The following is a 10,288-nucleotide window of genomic DNA, read 5'->3' as shown; positions in this document are numbered from 1 at the left end:
CAGGCTACTTTATGCTGGGTTATAACCAAGGTTACAAACAGTTGAGCGTGTTCAGAAAGTTGGTCAGTTTGAGCCTGAATGACCTGAATGTTTACAAGAGTGGACCAGTTTGGATTACACCTAATTTACATCTGTTTGACAAGGTAAAAACTGTGGGGTGAAGCAGACACGGTGGCATATTATTTAAAACATGATTGTAGTTGTGACTGACTGAACTTCTGTCTTACTGCTCCTCTCGTCTTTCTCTCCTGTTCTCTGCTTCATCACATGTTGCAATAAAATTGTGTGTTTTGGACGCTTGTGTGTTTGGTGATTTGTTTTGAATGTAACACTGTCCTTGCTGTGTTTTGCTAAATGGGATCCCGCTGCGAGTTGTCCTCATGTTTCTGGAACTTTGCACAGATGTCTTTCCCAGGTTTTAAAGGTTGAAACAATTTGCAAAGAAACATTTGACTATTCCTTGATCTTGTCTATTAGACCTCTTGTTACCATTACACATCTTATGCAGTATCCAACCATTTCTTGCATGCTGCAATTTTGGTGTAACAGTTATTTGTATGGTGCATAAGGTACTTTCATGCGGTGCTTTTATTAATCGGGATAAAGTTCACAAACTTATTTATGCATAGCAGAATAGAAAAATGGGCATTTGGTTATTTCTAACTTCTGTTGGCACGGAACACAAAAGCAAATAAACTCAAGACAACAAACATAAACTCAAGATGACAAAATATTTTCTGAAAATGAAAATGAACAAAAGGGGAGAAGAAAAATGTAAATCAGTTAATGTTTACAGGTTCTAGAAGAAAAGCTGCTTTTGGTTTCATCAGAAGGTGGCAGTGTAGGTAACACATGCTGTGGTAAAACAGTAGAAGAAGTAGGTTGTAGTTTCAAACAAGAAGAAGAAACACTGTGGAATAAGGAAAACAGAACAGGTTTGACCATTTCACTGTTTGTTTCTGTACCTGTTATCAGCTGTTCCCATTAAATCCCTGCTGTTATTATACCCATTATAAGATGCCATCAGTGGAAATAGCCTTCATGTGAGTTCAGTTTTTGCTCTTTTAGAGGTTCTTCAACAACACATGAACCACTTTTTGTTCTAATTTCAGCCAAAAGATTACACAATGGGCCTCTTGGCTGCAGGCACTTTGAACAGATTTATAAATAACAGAATGGCGTTTATTTTTTCATGAACATAACCTCATTTTGGGTAGCATTTCCTTGCACTAAGGAATGATGTCACTGCTCGTTTCAGTTAAAAGGATACCTGATTAAAAGCATTCAGTAGTAGAAAACTGGTAAAGCCCTGAGCTGTGTTGGGATTGTCTTTAAATATGCATACACCTACTGTACCCCCAACTGCTCCATTTCTCTCTTCACAGTAATGGCCTTGCTTTGTTGTCAGCATGTTATATGCTCCAGGGCCAGATGGTCTGGTTTAGGTGGCATGCTGCGTGGACTGTAGAATATGAATATTTCACTCCATCGCTTGGACGTGTGAAGAAGAAAAGCTGGAGCATATACAAGTACGTTCATGTTCCTATGTGTGGGCCAGGGAAAAGGCGCAACATACATAAGTGATTGCCTCATACACTGCTGAAACACTATATCAGACCGTAGGAATTCTGTCTTCTCACGCTGGACGGATCCGTTCAGTGGTGGATTGCTCTTTCTTGAAGTAGGCCTGCCGTTGGGTCAGAGTTCAGTTCACACGGCCAGCTGTTATATGGGCCATGCATGAGTTCCTTGACAGCAGCTGTGTTTACATCCAGATTAGATTGATATGGGCAAACAAGCTGCTGTCCTGCCACTGTGTCTTCTCCCCTTCTCCTGCTTTCATCTCACCCCTATGTTACGCTTTTGGGAACTACACGTCCGCTTGAAAGGTTTAAGCATCTCGACTGCGTTGAAGTGGTGACAGGAAGCGCTATTCTTTTGTTGTCTCCCTTCTATGACTCGTTGCTCAAAACACCGCCATGTGTGTGTATGTAATGTCAATCAAACCCTCACTTTATTAGATAGAACCGCTCTGAATCTATGCTAATTTAAGCAGGAATGCCCGCATATTTTCCTGATGAGTCGCTTGATAAACATTGAATAAACAAGGACTTTTCTTTAACATCTTTTGTAGTCAGACTTTCTGCAGTCCAGCCCAGAACATGGATCCTCAGACAGCTCCAGCCTATGCAGCTGCTCGCTAAATGGTGACTGTTCAGCTGTCAAAAGTTATCTTTTATTTAATCAGTCAGATAATCAATTCCATGATTTTAGATGCATATCTTCAGTATAATAAAGCAAGAATTCAAAAATCTGCTCCTCTTTCCCCCATACATCACCAGGATGGTCCCCCATATGATCCTGGTCCTGCTTAAGGTTTCTCACTGTTAAAAAGCAGTTTTTTTACAACCCTTTACAACTATTGTGATTAGTTGATAACATTCGTTTGTCCCCCTCATTCTAACTAAAGTAGTAATTCCTCTCTCCATATGGTTCATAGTTATATTATATCTGCGGGTCTATATGACACATCACAAATGCTGAACCACAGGTCAATGCTCTACCCTACACTACTACAGAGATTGGATTGACTCATGTGATCTCCTGGAATGGTTGTATGAAGAGGGCAGCCTGATAAATATGGGACATTTTGCATGAATTCTAACAGTAATGAATCTCAAGCATAAAACACTTATGTTTGTTAAGTGGAATGGGATGTCTGTGTGTCCTTGGGCAGAATCAAAACAAGTTTTTGTGGCCAACTGAAATACAGCAAATATTTATGGCACCCAAAAGGCCAAAGCATGTGTTTTATATTGAGGGGTCCTCACCCTACAAAGAGGTGACCTCATATAATTATCCCTCAACAAGGCAATAAAGGACATCTGCAATGATACAATGTGATTTTCTTAAATCATAATGGAAAAAGATACAAGAACTGATAAACGAGGATAGAACAAATGCTAAAAGTAAATGTTGTTTTGTTTTTTTTCCAAATCACTTAAATATTTTATTCTTGGGAGGTCACTGTTCCTTTCCACATATATTGTTTTTTTTACCCATTTTTCACTCCAGGCTTTTGTGCCTGTTGCCCCTCCTGGCTTCCTGTCCCTCATTCTTCAACTGCTTTTAGCCCCGTTCCCCCACCACCCTCCAGGCCTATTCCGCCCCACTCGCGACCCCACCGCCCAGTGCCTGCTTTACTTTTCCAGCTGCTGATAATCATGCAGGTGCTTGATTGGCTGACAAGCCCAGCTGCTGGGCTGATGGGAAGGTCCACGTGCTTCCAACTGGGAAGAGGAAGGCAAACTTCAGTCAAAAGGAAAAGGTGACAATCAAACCAGAAGGAAGGAATGAATTAAATTGGTTTCCTCTCCCCTTCTCCACCCACCTCCCCTTGGCAACCACCAGTATCGTTAGTGATATTATTATGCCATGACAGACATCTCCCAAGTTTACCTGGAAAACCCAAAACCTACAATGTTTCTATGGGTCTTGTTTTTCGTCCATAATAGTTTCCGTGCCATACCTAACCCTCCGTAAAGCCTCCAAATACAGCTGTCAGATTGAGACAAACAGAACACCCCACAAATGTCTCCATGGAAAGGTTGTGTTAATGTGTAAGGTTTTAAATGACTTTGTCAGGATTTCTTTTTATTCTTGCCGATATTTACGGTAAAAACTGGATGTTTAAAGGGCAATGTAAGGACATGAATTCACAGCTTCATCACTTTATTTTTTACAGTAGCAGTTGCAGTCACATCAAGCTCTCCTCACTTTTACTCTTGGTTGGTTCTATTGCGTATGTTAAAGCAGTAATATGATCAATAAAAGGGGAAGGCCAGAATTAATACAGGCTGTATCACAGACGTGTATCAATGACTTGTATTAGTACATATGAGCATATATTTTATGTATATTTTGTTTGCGATTTGAAGAAATTAACTTTAGGAGTAGCCACTGAATGCCTTTTGTGGGGAATACTTTGGTTGTTCCATATAATAATAAAAAAAAAGATTCCTCAGATTCCTTCCTAAGCTTCCATAGCATAAACAACATATTTTAGTCTTTTATTATGTTTCAATCATAGATTCAGCTGTGTATTGACAAGGACATGAACATATGGAAACAATGAAAAGGCTGCAGTCCCTTCATCATCCCTTCCAGTGCTGAGCATTGGATGAAATGGATTTTAGCGTGCACTGGCTGAATAGTACATATTTGTGATTAATTGTGGTGGGCTTGCACTGAAAAGAATGCATGATTTGGAGTTTTCTACATCATCTAAGGTTGAATGTTTTACTTGCTAAGGTATTTTGTCATTGTAACTTAAAATTAATGCATTTTTCATGATTAAATGAGTAATTAACTTTTTCCTCTATTGGCCCTTTTCCCTGCAGTCATTGTCATACGTGTATGCATAGGAGCTATATATATATATATATATATAATATATATATATATATATATTTACCTTTAAAAAAACAACAACTCAGCATTACTGTATATTTTACAGTGATCATTATCCAGTGCATCAAGTCGAACCAGGTCAAGTATCATTATTCTCCTCTGTCTTCACACTCTCAGTAAAGTATTACCACAACCTTTGTTACTGGCCAAAATTCTGATTGCAAATTATTCAAAACTATTTTCTCCAGCCATAAATCCAGTGTGTTAGCAGATGTTAAGTGCAAAACACAAGGTACCAATAGGGAGTCTTGTTGGGAGAGTTTGTGTTTTGGCTAGGGAGCACTCAACAAATGTGTTTTTAACAACCATAGCTTCTTAGCTACAGCAAAATGATTTGCTCCTCTACAGCTGCCCAATAACTGCAATGCTGTACAGTAGTTGACTTTCTATGGGCACAGACGATTTGGTGTGAGGAAAACCTGTGTTGTCAGTAAGTCATCTGTCATTAGTTTTAACATTTACTTAGTCGGTTCTTATTGATAATTATTGCAACAAAGCAAGCTTGAAAGACAGATTATTCTAGCTCTGACTTTTTGTCACAGAATTGAGTCAATCTCCTCTAAGGTCTTTCTCACATTCCTTGCATGCATGTATTTGATATTATTGGGCAAAACTATGCATTACATTTTTTAGTGAAACAGCTAGTAAGTTAGTGTGGAAACATTAACCCTCTTCCGGAGCTATTTAAGGGCTTATAGATTCACCTAGCAAGGGTTAATCCTAACCAGGGACATAAGGGAATCTAAATACTTAGAGGATAATGAGAGAAACACTGTCAAGTTCCTGATACATGAACTTTTGTATTGTTTAGAACTTTTACTTTGTTTTGGGCCTTATTGCAATAATGGGCAGCGAGACGTAACCCACTCATAGTGCACAGGCTGAAGTCACCACCACTACTACACTGCAAGGACTCCCTCTTTTCAAAAGTCTGCTACAAGTACTGGCAGTTTACTGGCAATCAAACCTAGTGTCTGTTGCCATATGATGATACACAGCGAGGCCCCGGCCGTGGCGTCTGGGCATCACGAGAATGGTTACCATTTAGGGGGTCTGTGCCATCATGCGGATCATCCTTGATTCGGATAACGAGAAGCTGGCTTCTCCTCTCACCACACGGAGCCCATCAGAGATAAATTGGTGCTGTGTTGTGATAGTTTTATGGACTTCAGTCAGCCATATATGGATTAGATGGAGAACTGGGGATTTAAAGTTTAAAGCTGCTGCCACAATTCCTCTTACTGATCCTAAGATATGGCTTAGAGGGAGGACTTGAATTTACCGATAATAGGAATGTAAAGGCTAACACCAGGATAAAGATGGCGAAGAGGGAGATCTAAGATTGGTCTTCTTTTCACATCTTTTCATGGCACGTTTTGCACGTTTATTGCGTGTTATTATCGTATTTGGCAGGGTGATGAAAGCAGATAGTGCGGATGATCAAAGCCAAAGAGGATACTTAGCAGGTTACGCTACAAAGCATAATGATGTGCTTGTCATACGGAAACAGGGGGACTGGTGTGTGTTCTGTTCCAGATGGAGAGACCTCAGTGCAGCAGGAAAGTCTCTGTTGACTTATGAATCATTTCTTTATTTTGTTTTTAAAATGTCCATTTACACTAAGTTTCAAAAGTTGATCCTCATACAGATGCTCAGTTGAAGTGAACACCCTTGAATGAATTCATATGAAACTTTTGATTTCTCATTAAGTATTATATCTGTCACTAAAAATAAGATTTATTTTAACTTCCAGGTTCCAGTGTATACCTCTAATGGAATTCATCCCTATTAGCTGAGCTTAAGCTTTGAATTAGTGTCATTTGTGTTCCTACAAAGCTCACTGTTCTGCCTGCAAACTGATGCACACAACAGAGAAAAAAAAATCAAATATCGAATATCCATGTGACCTCCATGAAATGTGTTCCCATGGTTACTACTCCTGTATGTTAAATAGAAAATGTGTGTTTGAGTCTAGAGTAGGTAACCTCGAATCCTGACTGCAGCCTGATGTCCAGGGGAAAGTGAAGCCGCATAGCTAACATTCTTGGAAACATAATGTAATGCTTTTGTACCGTACATCCTTGGGTGTTCACCAACCTGACGGGCAAATACAAAGTTCAGCTTTAAAGACATAATGTCTAAAAGTCAAGTACATTGAGGAATTGTTTTTACAGGCCATTTTCTTTTCATCTGGGGAAAGTTTGTTTAGGCACCGGTGTCTCAATTAGGTACTCTGTTTTGATAAGGTGTGGCTCCAGTAATGTCCTTACTTCAACCCTATCCTCTTTCAAATGATTACATGTTTCCAGCATAGAATAAAGGCCGAATGCAACTACCTCCTTCCCTAAACCACCTATCTTGCCTTCAGTAGTATTAACCCTGCTTTTGATTTTCTCTCTCGCTCTCTGTTGATCCTTCTTTGCCAGGTCCTGCTATTAAGACTCAGCCCCCTTTCCTTCTCACACCACTAAACCAGAATTGCTTTGATCCTGACTTAATTACCAACCTAAATATGTCACTGAAAAGACAGCGCGGCATAACAGAGAGGGGGAGCACGGGAAGTCAACACGAGCATCTACAAAAGAGCACGACAGGATCAATGGAGCTGTCTTTTGGGTGGAGGTAATATAATCTAGAGGTTCTTTTGAAATAGTGGCCAAAGCCCTCATGATTGAATGTGCTCTAACCTCTGGAGAAATTCTAGGGATTTGGCCAGTCAAAATACCACTAAGATTATAGAGAGAAGGGACAGTAGTGTGCAGTACGGTATACTGAACAGCATAATTGCTCACCCAGTGTAGAAAGCTTCCAACACATCCAAGGTCCTCTCTTTGCTTTTTTTTCTCTAGTTGTGCCAGAGGAAGAAGCTGTCAGAGATAGGTCAACATGTAGGATGATGATTTTGTTAAAAAACATTACTATGAAGTAATGAGACCGTTATGGTTGAGGTTATTCTGGGGCTTCAAGAAGTAAAAAAACAAAGCTACCACAGTGGAGTCTAACCCTATAGAGCCGTGTACGTTGACGCTTGAATCTATCAAATCCGTTCTGCCACTGACGTCAACGCAAAATAAGTGTTTGAGCTGAGATGAAAGAGCTTTGCTGTAACTCTCAGCTCATTATTGAAGCGCAGGTCAGAATGAAGACCTGCTTTCTAAAGTCACCATGTACGGAGAGAGACCACTGACACAACCCAATGAACATTTGTCTAATAAAACAAAAAACTCTTTTAAAAACAGGACAGGCCCATGGGGTGTCATGGGGGTGCACTCACAGCATGGAGGTTCTGGGTTTGATTTCATGCTCACAGCCTTTTGTGTGGACTTTGCACGTGAACAGTTTCTCTTGGTTCTTTGATTTCCTGAAGACATTTATGTTATCGTGATTCAAGGCTATGAATTGAGCGGAATGTGTCTTCCTGCTTCCTGCTTCTCTGACAGAAACTGTAGCCCGCATGATAAAGGCTCCACACAACTTTTACCAGCATCATGGCTAAAGCTGAGACTTTCACAAGGGTGGAGTGAAAAGAAAATCAAATAATATAGCAAATATGACAAAATTAAGTTGGGTTGTTTCTCAGTTCTGTCTAACCACATAATCCCACATAGATAAGCTAGGTTTACGCCTCCCACTTTCACTCAAAATAAAGCAAATAAATGCTGACTTTTGCAGTATTTGGAGGTCAGAGGCTCAGACATATAAAAAGTACATTATTGGTTTTTGTGTAATATCTTGTGTTTTTAGGGAATTGTAATAACCTCCTTCACAGCATTTACAACCAACTGCCTCAGGGGGAAATCATTGTCTAATGCTGTCTCCTAAAACCCCTATCCCAGACACTTTATTAATGTTACTATAAAAATAACAAATGTTCTTCTCATAAAAGCCTCACGTTCCCACTCAGTCAACCTCCATCCTGTTAGGGTTGGATTTTTTTAACCGTTCATTCTCAATTTGCTGAAACATCTGCATCCTACACGGTTGGACACCATGATGTTGGAGTAGGATTTGCTTTATATTGCAGGGGGATGAAGTCCAGTACTGTTGAAGTGGATTATTTACTTGATATTGTCAAGTATCGCCTGAGCGATATCTTGACACAAGCATATGTTACTGGCAGGATCAGCCAGGTACACTCTCCTCTGTGCGTGGACACATTCCAAAATGAGAAAAAACTAATAGGAAGGGGAAAATGTGGACTAAAATTCAGAAAGTCTGTGGTCTAATCAACTATACATGGAACAAAACCTTTCCATCGAATCTTTACATCAAGCATTGATGCTTTCAGGGCTGTGCATGGATGTGAAAGGTTATAAATCAGCATGGCATGGATAAGAACAGGTAATCCATTTTCCCTCCACTTAGTCTTCAGGGCTTATGTGAATGTCAGCTGGAATTCTTGGGTCCTTGACACACCTTCATTCATCTTCGTCAGTTCTAATACCCTGGTAGGGAGTGCCAGGTTTTTAGCCACCGTTGGGGGTGTCACAGCTGCCACCTCCAAGGTTATCCCGAGACTCTCTGGCCTTCTCTGCCATTGTACCAGTTGTTCAGGCTGGCTGAGCAAACATGTGACCCGACTGTGAGTCATCACCTCAGCCCTCCCTTCTGTAAGTCGCTAGGGTCACATCAAACAAGATTAGGGGTTAAGCTTGTAAGGGAGTTTTAGCCTCCATTGTATGTGATGCACAGTTGGAGTCTTAAAGCCACCTTTGTTTCATGTTAGGCATAAGTGGATTCATTTATTCTTTAACAACAACATGGCAGCCTCAAGGGAGGTGGAAACAATCTTTTCCCCTCTGTTTTTCTGAAATGAAGAAGCCTTTTAGTTATGAGGTGAAATGGTTAAGAACCTAAAATGTGGAAAGTTCATGTACCTACCTAGCATGACCTGGATAATAGAGAATTTCTTGTGTGATTATGATCAGTGCTGCTCAGGACACAGAGCTCTGCAGAAATCACAGGGGAACACCTTAATTTGCAGGAACCTTGTAACTTGATTACTATTTAAAATTTCCAGGAAAAGCATCCCCTTAACAATTATTCAAACTCTGCTATGCACTTTTCAGATCCACACCTGTTCTCTGCACTATTTCACTACTGTTCTCCTAATTTTTCTGAACTCTTTTACTGGCCACCCTGTTTTTCTCTCAGCACTCCTACCTCATTCCCTTTTTTTTTGGCAGTGATAGAAACGTACTTTTCCAGTTCGGTTCCATAAATCACATCAGGCGTGTTTACTCCCTACCAGCAATATGGAGAGCTCTATTAAATTTACTATTGTTGGATGGCTGTTATCTTCGATAACTGCAGTAACGTCAAGTGCCACATACAAAAACACAAGAAAGAAAGCCAAAAAACAACAACAACAAACTCACACCACCAACAAATGAAAGTGTGCGTTGAAATATGCTGACCTGGGACCTGTCACGGAATGGGCACAGGAAATCAGCTGAAGTCTGTAAAAAGGGCAGGAGGGACGTGGGAGCAGCTCAGCAGTTGATCAGAGTTTGGATCCACTGCAGTAGTGGACACTTTAAAGCAAATGAAATGCCTGTGATTCATCCACATCCCGGCACTTGGTTCTGAACATCTGAAACTGTTCTCGTGTGTGTGTGCGTGTGTGTGTGCGTGCGCAAATATTTTTACTGTGAAATTCAATACAAGTGAAATCATATGATCCCCTTTTCCCTTACATTCAGCTGAGCCATTACACCAGTTCAAAAAGAAATGTCCAGGTACTCATGATTAACAATTTCTCAAAAATTCAACCATTATTAAATCTCATCACTCAAACATTAGGCCCCAGAACCTAGCT

The 10,288-nt window shown here is 40.3% G+C and overlaps 1 long non-coding RNA gene across 3 annotated transcripts; it reads right to left on the bottom strand.

Moving 5' to 3' along the window:
- Window positions 1-3,160: 3,160 nt before the first annotated feature.
- On the bottom strand, window positions 3,161-10,043 carry LOC130534360 (uncharacterized). 3 transcript variants are annotated; one of them, XR_008952881.1, is made up of 4 exons: window positions 9,888-10,043; window positions 9,352-9,419; window positions 7,263-7,337; window positions 3,161-3,290 (listed from the first exon to the last, which is right to left on the bottom strand). It is a non-coding gene; the product is annotated as an uncharacterized LOC130534360 (long non-coding RNA). The 3 variants fall into 3 exon arrangements; XR_008952880.1 differs by having other exon boundaries at window positions 3,176-7,337; XR_008952879.1 differs by lacking the exons at window positions 3,161-3,290; window positions 7,263-7,337 and adding an exon at window positions 8,514-9,277.
- Window positions 10,044-10,288: the final 245 nt, after the last annotated feature.

This window comes from Takifugu flavidus, chromosome 1, assembly GCF_003711565.1.
Source record: "Takifugu flavidus isolate HTHZ2018 chromosome 1, ASM371156v2, whole genome shotgun sequence".
Classification (NCBI taxonomy): Eukaryota; Metazoa; Chordata; class Actinopteri; order Tetraodontiformes; family Tetraodontidae; genus Takifugu; species Takifugu flavidus.
This window is presented reverse-complemented; position numbering and strand designations above follow the sequence as displayed.